This window comes from Panthera leo, chromosome B1 (assembly GCF_018350215.1).
Source record: "Panthera leo isolate Ple1 chromosome B1, P.leo_Ple1_pat1.1, whole genome shotgun sequence".
Lineage (NCBI taxonomy): Eukaryota > Metazoa > Chordata > Mammalia > Carnivora > Felidae > Panthera > Panthera leo.
Window position 1 is genome coordinate 24,853,462 of NC_056682.1, and position 12,924 is coordinate 24,866,385.

Consider the following 12,924-nt stretch of genomic DNA (forward strand, 5'->3'; position numbering starts at 1 on the left):
ATACAATGATTAGATACACATATATATTGTGAAATGGTCACCATAAGATTATTTAACACATCCAACATATAGTTACCTTTTTTTTTCCCTTTGTGATGAGAACATTTAAGATTACTCTACTAGCAAATTTCAGGTATACGATACCATATTATTAACAGCAATCACCATGACATATATTAGGTGCTCAGAAGTTATTCATCTTGTAACTGGAAAATTATACTCTTTGACCAATATCTCCTATTATCCTCACCTGCCCCCAGTCCCTGGCAACCAACATTCTATTCTTTTTCTATGAGTTTGACATTTTTAGATTTCACTTATAAGTGGGATCATACAGTATATCTGATTTAGTTCACTTAGCATTATGGCCTCAAGGTCTCTCCATGTGGTTACAGATGACAATATTTGCTTATTTTTTTAATGGCTGAATAATATTCCAGAATAATATTATTCTCATGTGTGTGTGTGTGTGTGTGTGTGTGTACCACATTTTTTCTATCCTTTCCTCCATTGACTGCCACTTAGGCTATTTCCATGTCTCCCTATTGTGAAAAATGCTGCAATGAACATGGGACACAGATTTCCCTTCAACATAATGATTTTGTTTATTTCTGATATATACCCCGAAGTGACATTTTTCCAAGGAAGACATACAAGTGGTCAATAGGCACGTAATAAAGTGCTCAACATCACTCATCATCAGGGAAATGCAAATCAAAACCACAATGAGATAGCACCTCGCACTTGTTAGAATGGCTATTATCAAAAAGACGAGAGAGAGCAAGTGTTGGAGAGGATGTGGAGAGAAGGAAACCCTTGTGCACTGTTGGTAGGAAGGCACTTGGTATATCCACTATCAAAAACAGTATGAAGCACCCTCAACAAATTAAAAATGAAACAACCAAATTGATTCTTGTCCTCCCATGTTTGTTCCGTTAATTCTAGAAACCCTGCAAAGTTTATTAATTTTGGGGGTAGGGGTGGGCGATAATTTTTGAAAATTCGAAGTTCTGTGTAATTTCCTTTATACCTAGACTTTTGCCTGACAGCTATGTAGAGCCCCGAAACAGGTGCATTTATTACCCATCCGTCTCCATCCCTATTACCAAAACAGAAGAAGGTAGACAGGTCACCTGATAGAGCAGAAAGAAGACCGCTCAGATGTCAAGACAAGTCTGAGTAGGTTTGCAGGATTTGTAAGAAGATGCAAAAGTAACCATTCTACGTCTCAAGGATTATCAAAGGGAAAGGGATCTCCGTGAAGCTGCTCAACTCCTAAAACTGTCATTATCTCACCTGTACATTGTCTGATGGTTTAAATAGTAGATGAGTGCCTGGACTACTGGAACCATCTATTGTATACCAATCCACAATGGGAGGCCTGTTTTCTCATTTATCTGTGCATTATACTTACACCCTCTTTGGCACTGTGGACTCCTGCCTTGACAGGTAGATTTTACTTAGTATTATAAATTTGCCACCCTCCCCCCCCAATACTCTTTAAGCCCCCTTAAATTGAATATTTATAGCTAATGTCCTTCTCTGCCTCCAACTTAGAAAGCCTCTATGCAGGCAAGCACACAGATACACAGACATGCACACCTTACACAAATATAACTAATCTTTGTGCACAGCGCATAGCACATAACTGAGCACCCTCCTCTGAACTGAGGGTGAAGTTATTGTTCATTCCCATGAGTAGAAATATTTCCCCCTAAGCCCTTCCTTCCATTGGCAGAGGGAAATCATCTATCAGAATCAGCTAGTGGATATTTTTACACCAGGCAAGTTCTGTCTGGAAATTCAGGCGTGTTGTGCTTACCTTTTACCCTATTTGAAAATCAAAGCCGTTGAAGCCACTTTTGTTGATGAATGTGTTTATTGACTGTGTTAGGATGGGAAAAAATACTTCCTATTTTCTGATTCTGTAATCCTAAAGCAGTCAATTAAACTTTTCTCAGAATCAATTCTTTTTGCAAAAAGGAGCTAAACATTTTGTTCTCTAATGTTGCTTAGCAATGGGATTTATAAAGCACTGGTGTTGGAGTCACATACATGGTTTGAAAACTTAATTTTGTCATTAACTAGTTAGATAGCATCGATTAAGTTATTTCCTCCCTCTGACCCTCAGTTACCATTTAATCAATAAAACACATACGCACATATATATATATGTATATATATATATATATATATATATATATATATATATATATATATACAAAAGCATCAGACTAGACTTTTTTATTGTTCATTTCACAATCTGTATCCTTTTGAGAGGACAGTTATGAAACCATTCTGACGTACAAATGGCATAAATAATGATACCATCAACAACTGTATATTCAATACCCATATTAGAAACACAGTTGGGGCCTCCTGTGAACCTTCCCCAAGTTACATTCCCCAGCCTCTGCCATAGTTACCTTTATTATGGATTTACTTTTTATTATTCCCAAGCATTTCTTTACTATATCTGTATGTATTCTAATCCATCACTTCCTGTGAATCATAGCATACTGGTAAATTCCTTGACAGTTTGCTGTTTCCCTCTTAACATAATATTTGCGAGTCTCATCCAAGAGTATATATTAACTCTCATTGACTCATTTTTCACTGATGTTTGTATTACTTTTGGTGGACATACCACAATTTATGTACTCATTCCCCTCTTGATAACATTTCACTTTTCTGGTTATTTGCTAGAACCCACAGTGAAACTATGACCACTGTTATACAAGTCTCCTTAATTGGTTGTATATATCTCTAGGAAAGGAATTGCTGGGGCGTAAATTACACATATCTCAAATCTAGCAGATTATGACCAACTGTTCTCCAGCATGATTAAAACTATTTATATTTCCTCATCAGTGAAAAGAAATCCTGCTGCTCCATATCCTGGCTAAGACATTTGTTATTATTGGGCTTTTTAGCTTTTTTGAAGTCTGAGGGCTGAGGAATGGCATCTCTTTGTGACTAATTTGCATTTCACTCATTTCTAGTGAGGGTGAGAATTTTTTCCTGTGTTTATTGGCCATCTGTATTTCCACAGGCCTTTTCGGGTCTTTTTCTATTTTTCTACTTCGTTGTTTTCTTTTTGTTGTTGACTTATAGTTTCAAAACTCTATTTTGAATACTAATCTTTGGTAATTTTTTGCATTCCAAGTATCTTCCTCAAACTGCCTTGTTTTTTTCATTTTTTGTTGTGTCTTTTGCTACCCAGACATTTTCAGTTTTAATCTTTCCTTTAGCATTTTTACTTCATTTGTCTTGTTTAAGAAATCCTTCATCTGACCTTAAATTTTCATAAATAGTCTACTTTCTTTTATTCTAAATAATTTAAAACTTTCTTTCTTTCTTTCTTTCTTTCTTCCTTCCTTCCTTCCTTCCTTCCTTCATTTTTTCGGGGGCAGGTATTTATAATATCAACCTTGTCATCTATAAATTTTCTATATATGTCAGAGCCAATCCATAAGATTCTTGTTTCTTTACTATTGGCCTATTTGTCTCTGCTTTTGTCTAATACTGTCTTATTCAATAAAACTTTATAAGCCTTGTTATCATAGGCCAAGAGCACCCACTAGGTTTTTCTTTTTTAAAAGTATTCTATTTCTTTTGAGCTCTTTGACCTTTTTAAATGTATTTTTAGAGTCATCCTGCTAATCAAACCTCTATCAAGATTTCTATTAGAATTGCATTACCTTTATGGAGAGAATTGGTAAAGAATTGACATTGATATTAACTTGGTTATTTTTATCCATGAACATAGAATGGCTCAGTTAATTTTTCAGTTCTTTATATACGTTTATTTTCTTCAATATCTTTTAGTAAAATATTATACTGTTCTCCAGATAGTTTCTCTGATCTTGTGATTGACTTTTTCCTAGGTACTGTATATTTTTTGTGGCTATAGTTAATCATGTATTTTGAACTTTATGTTTTCAAATGTTTTTTTTTTCCTTGGATGTAGTAAATTATTTTTGTAGATTGGTTGTATATCTAGCAAATTTTATACATGAATAAATATATATCACTAATTTATATTTAATTTTTAAAATTTCTAATATGGAGGGTGCCTGGCTGGCTCAGTCAGTTAAGCAAGTGTCTGACTCTCAGTTTCAGCTCAGGTCATGATCTCATGGTTCATGAGATCAAGCCCCACATAAGGCTTTGTACTGACAGTGCAGAGCCTGCTTGGGATTCTCTCTCCCACTCTCTCTGTCCCTCCTCTGTTCATGCTTTTTTTTCTCTCTCAAACATTTCAAAAATGTTTCAATATTATTTGTGCATTCCCTTTCTCTTTTTCTTTGAAAAACTCTTCCAGATTTGACTACTCTATGAGTCTCTTTAAACAGTCAACTTTGGATTAAACAGATTAATTTTGCTAATCCTCTCTTGTAGTTTTTTTCTGTTTCATTAACGTCACATTAATTTGTTATTATTACCTTTTTCTATGATTTCAGGTCTATTTTGTTTCTTCTGTAATTTCTTGACTTGGATTTTTATTTCACTAATTTTTAGATAATCTTTATTTCTAATATTTGCATTTGTGGACATGTATTTTTCTTTAAAATTTTTTTAATGTTTATTTTTTAGAGAGAGAGAGAGAGAGAGAGAGAGAAAGCACGTGCAGGGAAGAGGCAGAGAGAAAGGGAGACACAGAATCTGAAGCAGGCTCCAGGCTCTGAGCTGTCAGCACAGAGCCCAAAGTGGGGCTCAAACTCATGTGAGATCATGACCTGAGCCGAAGTCTGAGGCTTAAGTGACTAGGCCACCCAGGTACCCTGATAAGCTTTTTAATTATGTTGTTCAAATCTTCTTTATGAATTTTTATCTTCAGAGTCTATTATTATTGAGAGATGGATATTAAAGTTTTCCCCATGAAGAAGAACTTTTCAAGTTTCTCTTACAGCTCTAACAATTTCTGCCTATAAATATTTGTGATATAACTACAATCCAGTGTGCAATCGTTATATTTCTTCGTGAGGGTGAACCTTTTATCATTATGTAATAGCCATTTTATTTCATTTCATTTCATTTTATTTCATTTTATTTTATTTATTTTATTATCTTTTTAGAGCGAGGTGGGGGTAGAGACAGAGGCAGAAGGAGAGAGGGAATCATAAGCAGGCCCCAGGCCCAGCGCGGAGCCCAAAGTGGGACTCGATCCAACGACTCTAGGATCATGACCTGAGCCAAAATCAAGAGGCAGATGCTGGGGTGCCTGGGTGGCTCAGTCATTTGAGCGTCTGACTTCAGCTCAGGTCATGATCTCGCAGCTGGTGAGTTCAACCCTACATAGGGCTTGCTGCTGTTAGCGTGTCAGCGCAGACAAGGCTTCAGATCTTCTGTTCCCCTATCTCTGCCCCTCCCCTGCTTGTTCTCTCTCAAAAATAAATAAAGATTTAAAAAAAGAAAAAAGAGGGGCGCCTGAGGGGCTCAGTCGGTTGAGCGTCTGACTTCGCCTCAGGTCATGATCTCGGGGTTTGTGAGTTCGAGCCCCGCGTGGGGCTCTGTGCTGACAGCTGGGAGCCTGGAGCCTGCTTCGGATTCTGTGTCTCTCCATCTCTCAGCCCCTCCCCTGCTCATGCTCTGTGTCTCTCTGTCTCTCAATAATAAATAAACATTAAAAAAAAATTTAAAAAAAGAAAGAAAGGAAGAGAAAAGAGTCCGATGTCCCATGCTCAACTGACTAAGCCACCCTGGTGCTCCTGTAACAGCCCTTTTAATACCCATTTTACTTTTGTGCCCAAAAGTCCATTTCCTTACAAGAATCCAGTTAACCCAGTTTTCCTTTGTTAGTATTCACCTGGCTTATCACTATCCTTTTACTCTCAACTTTTCTCATTCCTTAGTTTTAGACGGACCTTTTAGATGGACCTTATGTGTTCCATCTAACAATCTCTCTCGTAACTGATAGGTTTAGTCCATTCATATTCTTGGAGATCATTGATATTTTTGGCTTTATTTCTACTACCATTACATCTAGCTTAGTTTTTTCCTCTGTTATCCTATATCTTTCCTGATATACTTTTTGTTGATTTTTTTACATTTTTATTTTCTTTATTCATTTAGAAGACATAAGTTCCATCTTTCTCCTGGCTTACTGCTCCTTTAGCCTTAAGAAGCTTTACCTACTTCATTCGTGGCTTCTGCAGATTTATCTTACTCTTTTCTTAATGTGGGGGTGTGTGAACTCAGCTCTGCACTTGACTTTTTAAATGTTTATTTCATAAACAATATTTAGGGTTTTGTTGTTGTTGTTTTCTTTTTCTTTTTTTTTTAATTGGGAGGGTTTTTCCTCCATACCAATCCATTCTGTTAGTAGAAAATCTTCACCCTGTTCTCCCTTTCCTGTTAACATCTCTTCAAACTGATCAGTTGGATAGTGAGGAAGAGAATTTCCACCTCTGGATGATGGAAATTTTTAATAATTCTTAAAGACAGAAGGGAGAAAGTCGCTTTTTCCTGTTTTCTGACTGCCCATACTGATAGCAGTAATCAAAGCTTATGTGGAGGAGTAGTTCTCTAAAACATATTCTGCTCAACTCCTGCCAAAAAAGTTGGCCACAATACTTTCTTGTAGACTCTAATTCTCTAAGGGCAATAAAAAATGTTTTATATGACTTTTAAAAGTTGCTCATCTCTTAACTGTGTTAAGTTGAAAAGAAAAAGATGGAATGACTGTACCTACTTTTTCTGAAAAAATAATTTTTAGTAGCTGTCCTTAGACTCTAGAGCATAAATTGATGATACTTGGTCCACGTTGCAGCTTCCTCCCATATGTTGGCCTCCTTACTGTCTTTTAACGGTTCGAAATCTAGACGTAGAAGGTTGATGATGGTCGCGGAGACACTTAGTTGACTACCAGAGTTTCATGTTCCCCTTCCATAGTATAGAATAAGTTCTTGCAAGTGGCTGAGCGAAGGAGAGCTGTATCCCCAAGTCCCTTCTCCTTTGTAGATAGGTTAGAGCATGTATCTATTTCTCGCCAATAGAATATGAGTGAAAGCGATACATATCCATTTCTAGGCTGAGGCATTTAAGTATCATACGTGTGAGATTCCTCACTCTTTCTGCCTTCTAGAAGCTTCATGGCACCAAGCTGATCTTGAAATTATAAAATGGTAGGATCATGAGAGGGAATTCTGAGTTGTCGCTTGGAGGACAGCCATGTAACTCACTCTTGACTGTGATATGAGCAGAAACCAAACATTTTTAATATTCACCCCCTGAGATTTAAGAGTTGTTTATGGTATCAGTTGCCTAACCTAGCTTGTACAGTGGCACTTTTTTTCAACAGGCACCTAATACTTTAAGCCTCCAAAATTCGTGGCCATTGTTAGTTGCTTTTAGGGTAAATATCTCCACCCAGGAGGTGCAATAGTGGAGATGTGTTTTTCAGTGAATTATTTCATTTTTTTTTGCCTTTCAGGGTTTTTTAATGAAATTCCTTCAAGGGAAACACACACATATATATTTTTTTCATATAATTTTCATATATTTCATATAATATATATATGGGAAAGCTGTGTTTGGAGGTGCAAGCATTTTTTAGTGTATGCGGATTTCAAAGAGAGCATATCTGTTATTTACATTAAATTTGCTCTGAGTTATTAATAGAGCAAATTAAATTACTGTTCAATGTGGTGGTAAGTAGAGCCAATTTCATTATGTTAAGTGGTACTTAAAATGCTCCTAAGTCTTCAATCATTTATTATCTTAGACAGCAGATAATAATATGCTAGGTTGTTTTTTTTTTTCCAGTGAATGCTTTTAAAGGTAAGGGACAGCTGTGTAAGAAATCAGCTTTGAAAGATCCACTCCAATAGCTGTAATTTAACTTTTTTAGCAAGTGGATAAAAATTAACTTCACCTTTATATAAATGCATGAAAATTTACTCAGTTATCTAATAATATTCTAATTACTCTATAGTTAGAATTTTATGTGAGTGCAAAAAAATAAAAATAAAAATTGAAAAAATGATTTAGCCTATTAAGCTACTGATGCGAACCTTCCTCTGGGCTCACCTGATATTCTAAAAAGGAATGTGTGAGCATTTTTCCAGTCCTAAGCTAAGTAAGGGTGTACGTTCTACCACATGTTACTCAAAATGAAACCATTTACCTTTCCAACAAGGTCATGATTAGAAGCTTTATTTTCCTATCAAATTTGAGCTCTGTTTTACAGTATCAGGATACAATATCCATAGTGCTTAGTTCCATGGTACGTTGTAAGTGAACCTGCAAGGATGGACCATGTGCCTATTGCTTAAAAATCCTGTTTTGGGGGCACCTGGGTAGCTCAGTCGGTTGAGCGGCCGACTTCGGCTCAGGTCATGATCTCGTGGTCCGTGAGTTCGAGCCCCGCATCGGGCTCTGTGCTGACAGCTCAGAGCCTGGAGCCTGTTTCAGATTCTGTGTCTCCCTCTCTCTGCCCCTCCCCCGTTCATGCTCTGTCTCTCTCTGTCTCAAAAATAAATAAACGTTAAAAAAATTTTTTTTAAAAAAATCCTGCTTCGAATAGCAAACAGGGATAGAGTTCATTTACCTTTACTAATGCACCAGACTGTTAACCCCCTGTAAGTAATGGTTTGGCTGTATTAATAAGAGTATTATAATGGAAAGCCGTGCATTTTCCAGATGGAACATGTACACCCTTAGAAACATATAAGATCATGAGATTTTTACGATAAAATGAGTATATTGGAGCATAAGTTAAATAGTTACTACCATTTAGTAGGCAGCTTGTATGTGTCGAGAGTTGTGATAAGTGATTTATGGGCATAATCTTAATGTTCACAGCATCCTGCAAGTTGAATTCCTACTTTATGTGAGTAAATTGAGTCTCTAGGAGGATGAACACATTTCTGAAGGTAACAAGGTTAGTTAATGGCGGAACTGAAATTTGAATATTGCTTCCAAAGCCGGTGCATTTTCCACAAAAACACACTGCGTGCCTTCCCAACTACTTGATACAGTTGTCTTATGAATTACATATTTTATATTTTATTTACACAGAATTTAAGTATTTTTTGTACTGATGTACTGATCCTATCCCAAATCAACGGAAAAGGGAAGGAAATACCATTATCATTGTCATTCCAGAAGCTGGCAACTACAGTTTTCTGGGGGATTAAACTGCTGCAAGACAAAATTATAAATCTGCCTCCCAGCAGAAAGGATCCTAAACAGGGAATCCCATCTAGTGTGGCAGCCTCTGACACTGGCCGTTGCCAACCCAGAGGCAGTCCCCTCCTCTTTCTCTGCTGACAGTTCTCATGGCGGAATTTCCTTAATTTTAGAGATAGAAGTGGTCACCACCTGAGCCCCTAGGGATGAATCCTTAGTACTGTAAGCCAGTTCTTGTAACTTCTTTCTCTTTGAGAGGTGTTTGGACAGTCAGGCCTCCTGGATGCGGCTTCTAGAAAGCCTTTGCTTTCCTAATGTAGATGTAATTTCTTAAGATGCTCCAGTCATAGGATGGGTACGTCAACAGATGGCATCTGAGGATGGCTGAACAGAAGGTGCAAAGGACAGCTTCACTCTACTTGATAAAATTGTGTAATCCTTCTCAGCTCCGGTTTTCAGATAAGTAGGTCATTATCCTAAATGTGTAGATACCATGTATGCAGTTCAGAAGAGGAGATTAGAAAAGCCACTAGCATATTTGGGTTTAAAAAGAACTTCAAAATGCACATTTTATAGGTTTAATTTTCATTATTCTTTTAATATTTCAACCAAAAAAATCAGTAAGATATAGTGAGATTTTTTTTTCCTGTGCCTATGTTAAAATACTAGAATTAAAAACAAATTTTTGAATTCACTCTTCTAGCTTGGGACTTTCTAAATATGTCTCTCTAGGGCCACCATCAATAAAATTAGGCTGTTTTCCCACTTCTTAACAGCTCCTTTCTGCCTGCTGACATTCAAGCCAATGCAAATGTCACTTGTCCCCTCCCCTCTATACCCATCCAGACACCCTCTACCTAGGGAGGTATTAGGAATGAGAAAGGTAACTGGATAGGGAGGAACACAGAAGAGAGGGAATTTCTAAGACACTGGGTATAGAAATTGGGGTAAAGGAACTCTTTACCATACTTTTAACATCCATATAACTCTTTAAATCCAATTTAAAAATATACCATTAATCCTGTGGCTTCGTCCAGAAGGGGCACAGAAAGAAGATCATTAGGATAATAGGCTTTGTTCCAGCCTTTAGACACAGAGGGCTTCTCACAAACCCAACACCCTGTGGAAAGCATTCTGATGTTCTGTTTCAGTAAAGAAGAACCACAGACACAATCACATGCTTATTTACAATCCTTGAAGTGCTTTAGAGTAAAGATACTGTGACATACAAATTGTCATTTCTAATGTCTCCGCATTCAGAGAGAAGGGTTTGATTTCAGAATTCCAAACAATGTTCACTTGCCAAGTATAAAATGAGCCTTCTCCCAGGTATAGAAGTGACTGCAGTCTCTTCGGGGCCACTGTCTTGATTATGAAGTACTGTGTCTTTTCTCTCATCCTGCACACTGCATCAGAAATTAGAGTGGCAGCTGCTAACCATGCAAAAAGATTTTCCATTTTCAAGGGAAAAGCATTATTGTACGAATTTAATTTTCTCTAACAGAAAACATAATCCACCTACGAAAGAGCATGATGATTTAATTAACATCTAGCTGTACCTTGGCCACTAATGGATGCATTGTTCCTTAACCAGTGTCAAATTCAGAAAATGCTGCTGCCAGATTAAACCTCTCTAAGGAGGAATAAGAAAATATACGTATCTAATCCATTTATATCAGGAGAAATGACCTGGGGCAGTAATGTTATTTTCTATTAAGGTAATCTGGAAAGTGGATGGAAACCAGTTAGACAGTAATTTAATATAAGCACAACACAGAACTCAGAAATGAACAAATTTATTCCTTTACTGAAGAATGGTTAAATGGTACCTTAAGCTTGTATGTGATCTGAGAAAATTGTTTTCAAAGCCTGGAACATAGTAATTTTATGAGCACTGCTTCAAAGGTTATTGAGAAAGTATTCCAAAGGAAATATAAAGAACATATTTCCTCTTATAAAAGTCATTAGAGAGGGGCACCTGGGTGGCTCAGTTGGTTAAGCCTCCAACTTCAGCTCAGGTCATGATCTCATGGTTCATGAGTTCGAGCCCCGTGCCAGGCTCTGTGCTGACAGCTCAGAGCCTGGAGCCTCCTTCGGATCCTGTGTCTCCTCCTTTCTTTGTCTCCTCCTCTCTCTGCCCCTCTCCTGCTCATGCTGCATCTCTCTCTCTCTCAAAAATAAACAAACATTTAAAAAAATGATAAAAGTCATTACCTTAACTTATATGCTTATAGTAAGAATTTTTTTTAAGTAAGCTCAAGAAATCTTTACTAAGAATAAAATATCTGTGCAATAGAGTGAGTAACACATTTGATCTAAGCTACCCAGGAGCCCTGAGTGCCCTCGTGTGGCTCAGCACCTACATTGTGACTCTGTGTCTCTGTGATCCATGAAATCAGTATGATACCTGGAAAATAAGGAGCCTTCAGGACCCTGCTCCAAAGATGATGGCCAAAATTCTTTCCAGTTATTTATTACCTCAGCTAAACTTGCTGTCAAATATTCTAAATATTTTTCCTTTATATAAGTATGGTGAGTAGGTAGATGATAGATAGATAGATGATAGAGACATAGAGACATAGAGATGTAGAGAGATACACTGGTAGATATATAGACACATATATAGAGATGTAGAAACATAGATAAATATGCCAAAATCCTAGTAGTGATATGAAGCTTTGTTTTACAAACCAACTTAATAGGGGCGCCAGGGTGGCTCAGTCGGTTAAGCGTCTGACTCTTGATTTCAGCTCTGGTCATGATCTCACGATTGGTGAGTTCGAGCCCCACACTAACAGTGCGGAGCCTGCTTGGGATTCTCTCTCTCATTCTCTCTCTCCCAAGATCAATAAATAAACTTAAAAAAATAAAAAGTTAAAAAAAAACCCAACGTAATAAAACATCTGTTTTTTCTGACCATTCTACAACTATCCCAATCCTAAACATTCTACATCCCTGACTCCTAACATGATAGCTTTCTAAATGTTTTTTAACGTTTATTTATTTTTGAGAGACAGAGTGTGAGCAGGGGAGGGGCAGAGAGAGAGGGAGACAGAATCTGAAGCAGGCTCCAGGCTCCGAGCTGTCAGCACAGAGCCCAACGTGGGGCTCGAACCCACCAACTATGAAATCATGATCTGAGCCAAAGCCAGATGCTTAACTGACTGAGCCATCCAGGTGCCCCTAACACCGTAGCTTTCATATCACCTCTTATATCTTGACCTATGATATATCAAACTTCTAAAATTTTACAAATTGAGTTACTTGTTGGTTGTATCACTTTTTCTCTTATTGTCTGGAAGTAACCATTAGGATTAACTCAAGGTACGATTAGGAAGTTACGTCTCACTTCAAACAGGGTCAAAGATAATTTCACTTGCATGCTGTTTCACAAAACTGACACCTCATTTTATTCTTTAGCTTTCAAATAAATGTAGAGATTTTGCTGAAATGAATAAAGAGATACTTTTTGAATGTGAAGGAGATATAAATTAAGACCTGTAGTAAACTAGTGCTTCAGAAAAAGCCTTGCATATTTTAAGGAATAAAAAAAAAAAAGAAAGTCCTATTAAGACCTTTTCAGAATCTCCTGAGAGATTATTTGCAGAAAGAAACCAATTTTTATGCAGAGGGTATTTTCTTATAATAACGGTGATTAAAGCCGATTGAATAGGTATAAAGGGAGATCAAGAACAAAATTGTCCATAGATTCAATGCAGTCCTGCCTGGAAACAGAAGATGAACAAAGGGTGAATCTTCAGGTTCTAAGATTTTAATATATGTTTGATGGTT

General features: G+C 37.0%; 1 protein-coding gene across 1 annotated transcript in view; it reads left to right on the forward strand.

The window, feature by feature from the left end:
• The window catches only part of DLC1 (DLC1 Rho GTPase activating protein), a 536,095-nt gene that overhangs the window by 17,707 nt on the left and 505,464 nt on the right, over positions 1 to 12,924 (forward strand). The window contains 1 exon segment of the mRNA XM_042934406.1: positions 8,806 to 8,884. The gene's annotated coding sequence lies outside the window, so the exon portion shown is untranslated.